Genomic DNA, 6,000 nt, shown 5'->3' with positions numbered 1-6,000 from the left:
CACCCCCAAAAATGTGCCTATAAGCTAAGGCCACTGGCAGCAGGGGCTTATCTACAGCATTCTGTAATGCTGTAGATAAGCCCCTGATGTCACCTGAAAGATAAGAAAAACAAGTTAGATTATACTCACCCAGGGGGCGGTCCCGCTGCAGTCCGGTCCGATGGGCGTCGCGGTCCGGGTCCAGCGCCTTCCATCTTCGTACGATGACGTCCTCTTCTTTGCTTCCTTCCGCAGCTCCTGCGCAGGCGTACTTTATCTGCCCTGTTGAGGGCAGAGCAAAGTACTGCAGTGCCCAGGTGCTGGGCCTCTCTGACCTTTCCCGGCGCCTGCGCACTGCAGTACTTTGCTCTGCCCTCAACAGGGCAGATAAAAAACGCCTGCGCGGGAGCAGTGGCAGGAAGCAAAAGAAGAGGACGTCATCATATGAAGATGGGAGGACCCGGACCGGACCGCAACGCCCATCGGACTGGACCACCCCTGAGTGAGTATAATATAACCTGTTTTTCTTATATTTCAGGTTACATCGGGGGCTTGTCTACAGCATTACAGAATGCTGCAGATAAGCCCCTGATGCCGGTGGCCTTAGCTTATAGGCAAATTTTGGGGTGACAGATTCCCTTTAAATGTGGCCTCTGGGACACTAATTTATAGCCGACAATGATCCCCTTTCAGCATTTTAGGTGCCAAATACATACTTTAAACATAATAAAATGCAGCAAATCAACTGAGAAGTAATGCCATAACATGTCTCATGCCCCAGTTATGTCACCATTTCCTAGAGACTGGATAAGCTGCTTTCTCAAGCTGAAACTGCTAAAAGGCCGGAGTGTATAACACAATCACTTCACGTACGATTATTTCAGAGGAACAAAACCAGTGTTACATGCACTGTTATAGTGTAGTCACCTTTGGTAAATGTATATACCAGACATGATCATCTTCTGCATAAATTTGAAACTCCCAGTATACTTATTATCAGACTCTCTCCCTCTGGCAGTGAGATTACACACAGGGTGGCAAGACAGAGCAATCTTAGTAATAACCATATATTCCAGAATAGCTATTTATGTTACACATTACATGTTACTGGAGCGCCCCGTCAGGGCCGTGGGGTACTCGGTACAGGGTCCGGTCGGCTCAAAGGGGGGATGTCACGGTGGCTGACCCGGTCCGTGGCCCTGGGACGTCCGTATAAAAGGTAAAGGTCTTTAAAGGGATGAAGTTTAGGTTCGTGACGCCACCTGTGGTATTCGGTCAGGATGACCGAGGCTGCTTTAAGGGGTCCGCTGGGGTGATGTTATGGCAGCTAGATGGTATACCTTCCCACAGGTGAAGTATGTCCCCAGGGCTTCCTGGTGTATAGATGGTGAATGCTGAGTGGCGCAGAGAAGAACGAGGACACAGGGTTGCAGTCTCTTTACCTTTACTGAAGACTTCAGCATCCACAGTCCAGAGCACCAGACCTCAGGGCAGGCAGAGTCCGGCCAGTTTGGAGTCAAGTCCAGAGTCCCCTTGTCCAGGTTTAGAATAAAAGCCTTTCCTCTAGTGCCGTGGTGGTGTAGTCCCTTACTGCTAAGCTTCTCTGTTATGACCCCAGTGGACAGGGTCTCAGAGGAACGTGTAAGTCTGTAAGATACAAAAATCCAGCTCATAGGGCTGTGGTAACTGGGTTGACCAAATAGCTACTCCTAACGCCAACACTAGAAGTAGCCGGGGATCATGCCTACGGTGATCGCTAGATGACTCGCGCCAGCCGGAGAATCAAACTACCCCTAGGAGAAGAAAACAAAGACCTCTCTTGCCTCCAGAGAAAGGGACCCCAAAGCAAGATACAAGCCCCCCACAAATAATAACGGTGAGGTAAGAGGAAATGACAAACAGAAATGAACCAGGTTCAGCAAAGAGAGGCCAGCTTACTAATAGCAGAATATAGCAAGATAACTTATCTGGTCAACAAAAACCCTATAAAAATCCACGCTGGAGATTCAAGAACCCCCGAACCGTCTAACGGTCCGGGGGGAGAACACCAGCCCCCTAGAGCTTCCAGCAAAGGTCAGGATACAGATAGGAACAAGCTGGACAAAAATACCAAACAAAACAAAAGCAAAAAGCAAGGAAGCAGACTTAGCTTGAAAAACAGGAACCAGGATCAGAGGACAAGAGCACAACAGATTAGCTCTGATTTCAACGATGCCAGGCATTGAACTGAAGGTCCAGGGAGCTTATAGCAACGCCCCTGAACTAACGGCCCAGGTGAGGATATAGGAAAAGACAGACGCTCCAGAGTCAAATCACTAATGACCACTAGAGGGAGCAAAAAGCAAAATCACAACAGTACCCCCCCCTTAGTGAGGGGTCACCGAACCCTCACCACGACCACCAGGGCGATCAGGATGAGCGGCGTGAAAGGCACGAACTAAATCGGCCGCATGAACATCAGAGGCGACCACCCAGGAATTATCTTCCTGACCATAGCCCTTCCACTTGACCAGGTACTGAAGCCTCCGCCTGGAGAGACGAGAATCCAAGATCTTCTCCACCACGTACTCCAACTCGCCCTCAACCAACACCGGAGCAGGAGGCTCAGCAGAAGGAACCACAGGCACAACGTACCGCCGCAACAAGGACCTATGAAACACGTTGTGGATAGCAAACGACACAGGAAGATCCAGGCGAAAGGATACAGGATTAAGAATTTCCAATATCTTGTAAGGACCAATAAAACGAGGTTTAAATTTGGGAGAGGAAACCTTCATAGGAACAAAGCGGGAAGAAAGCCACACCAAATCCCCAACACGTAGTCGGGGACCCACACCGCGGCGGCGGTTGGCAAAGCGCTGAGCCCTCTCCTGTGACAACTTCAAGTTGTCCACCACAAGATTCCAGATCCGCTGCAACCTATCCACCACAGAATCCACCCCAGGGCAGTCAGAAGGTTCCACATGACCCGAAGAAAAACGAGGGTGGAAACCAGAGTTGCAGAAAAACGGCGAAACCAAGGTGGCGGAACTAGCCCGATTATTAAGGGCAAACTCAGCTAACGGCAAGAAGGTCACCCAATCGTCCTGATCAGCAGAGACAAAACACCTCAAATAAGCCTCCAAAGTCTGATTAGTTCGCTCCGTCTGTCCATTAGTCTGAGGATGGAAAGCAGACGAAAACGACAAGTCAATGCCCATCCTACTACAAAAGGATCGCCAGAATCTGGAAACGAACTGGGATCCTCTGTCTGACACAATATTCTCAGGGATGCCGTGCAAACGAACCACGTTCTGGAAAAACACAGGAACCAGATCGGAAGAGGAAGGCAGTTTAGGCAAAGGAACCAAATGGACCATCTTGGAGAAGCGATGACATATCACCCAGATAACAGACATGCCCTGAGACACCGGAAGATCAGAAATGAAATCCATGGAGATATGTGTCCAAGGTCTCTTAGGGACAGGCAAGGGCAAGAGCAACCCGCTGGCACGAGAACAGCAAGGCTTAGCTCGAGCACAAGTCCCACAGGACTGTACAAATGACCGCACATCCCTAGACAAGGAAGGCCACCAAAAGGATCTGGCCACCAGATCTCTGGTGCCAAAAATTCCTGGGTGACCTGCCAACACCGAGGAATGAACCTCGGAAATGACTCTGCTGGTCCACTTATCAGGCACAAACAGTCTGTCAGGTGGACAAGAATCAGGCCTATCAGCCTGAAATCTCTGCAACACACGTCGCAGATCTGGAGAAATAGCCGACAAGATAATACCATCCTTAAGAATACCAACAGGTTCAGCGACTCCAGGAGCATCAGGCACAAAGCTCCTGGAAAGAGCATCGGCCTTCACATTCTTTGAACCTGGTAAATACGAGACAACAAAGTCAAAACGGGAGAAAAACAATGACCAGCGGGCCTGTCTAGGATTCAGGCGTTTAGCAGACTCGAGATACATCAGATTTTTGTGATCAGTCAAGACCACCACACGATGCTTAGCACCCTCGAGCCAATGACGCCACTCCTCAAATGCCCATTTCATGGCCAACAACTCCCGATTGCCCACATCATAATTTCGCTCCGCAGGCGAAAACTTCCTAGAGAAAAAGGCGCAAGGTCTCATAACAGAGCAACCAGGGCCTCTCTGCGACAAAACGGCCCCTGCTCCAATCTCTGAAGCATCCACCTCAACTTGAAAGGGAAGCGAGACATCAGGCTGGCACAAAACAGGCGCCGAAGTAAACCGACGTTTCAACTCCTGGAAAGCCTCCACGGCAGCAGGAGCCCAATTAACCACATCGGAGCCCATCTTGGTCATATCCGTCAAAGGTTTCACAATGCTAGAAAAGTTAGCGATAAAACGACGGTAGAAGTTAGCGAAACCCAAGAACTTCTGAAGACTCTTAACTGACGAGGGCTGAGTCCAATCAAGAATAGCTCGGACCTTAACTGGGTCCATCTCCACAGCAGAAGGGGAAAAAATGAACCCCAAAAAGGGAACCTTCTGTACACCAAAAAGACACTTTGAGCCCTTGACAAACAAAGAATTTTCACGCAAAATTTTAAAGACCATCCTGACCTGCTCCACATGCGAGTCCCAATTATCAGAAAAAACCAGAATATCATCCAGATAAACGATCAGAAATTTATCCAGATAGTTCCGGAAAATGTCATGCATAAAGGACTGAAAAACTGAAGGGGCATTAGAGAGCCCAAAAGGCATCACCAAGTACTCAAAATGACCTTCGGGCGTATTGAATGCGGTTTTCCATTCATCCCCTTGCTTAATGCGCACAAGGTTGTACGCACCACGAAGGTCTATCTTGGTAAACCACTTGGCACCTTTAATCCGGGCAAACAAGTCAGACAACAGCGGCAAAGGATACTGAAATTTGACAGTGATCTTATTTAAAAGCCGATAGTCAATACAAGGCCTCAAAGATCCGTCCTTTTTAGCCACAAAAAAGAATCCCGCACCAAGAGGGGAAGAAGACGGACGGATGTGTCCTTTCTCCAGAGACTCCTTGATATATGAACGCATAGCGGTATGTTCAGGTATCGACAGATTAAACAGTCTTCCCTTAGGAAATTTACTGCCTGGAATCAAATCTATTGCACAGTCACATTCCCTATGAGGAGGCAATGCACTGGACCTGGACTCGCTAAAGACATCCTGATAATCAGACAAGTACTCCGGAACTTCCGAAGGCGTAGAAGAAGCAATAGACACAGGCAGGGAATCCTCATGAATACCACGACAGCCCCAACTAGACACTGACATAGCCTTCCAGTCAAGGACTGGATTATGGGTCTGTAACCATGGCAGCCCCAAAACAACCAAATCATGCATTTTATGTAGAACGAGAAAACGTATCACCTCGCGGTGTTCAGGAGTCATGCACATGGTAACCTGTGTCCAATACTGCGGCTTATTTTCTGCCAATGGCGTAGCATCAATAGCCCTAAGAGGGATAGGATTTTCTAATGGTTCAAGAATAAAACCACAGCGCTTAGCAAATGAGAGATCCATAAGACTCAGGGCAGCACCTGAATCTACAAATGCCATGACAGGATAAGATGACAGTGAGCAAATCAAAGTTACAGACAGAATAAACTTAGGATGCAAATTACCAACGGTGACAGGACTAACAACCTTAGATATACGTTTAGAGCATGCTGAGATAACATGTGTAGAATCACCACAGTAGTAGCACAAGCCATTCCGGCGTCTATGAATTTTCCTCTCATTTCTAGTCAGGATTCTATCACATTGCATCAAATCAGGTGTCCGTTCAGACAACACCATGAGGGAATTTGCGGTTTTTCTATCACATTGCATCACATCAGGTGTCTGTTCAGACAACAACATGAGGGAATTTGCGGTTTTGCGCTCCCGCAACCGCCGGTCAATTTGAATAGCCAGGGACATGGTATCATTCAGACCTGTGGGAATGGGAAAACCCACCATAACATTCTTAATGGCCTCAGAAAGGCCATTTCTAAAATTAGCGGCCAGTGCA

Source organism: Ranitomeya variabilis, chromosome 4 (genome assembly GCF_051348905.1).
Source record: "Ranitomeya variabilis isolate aRanVar5 chromosome 4, aRanVar5.hap1, whole genome shotgun sequence".
In the NCBI taxonomy this organism is placed as follows: Eukaryota; Metazoa; Chordata; class Amphibia; order Anura; family Dendrobatidae; genus Ranitomeya; species Ranitomeya variabilis.
This window is presented reverse-complemented; position numbering follows the sequence as displayed.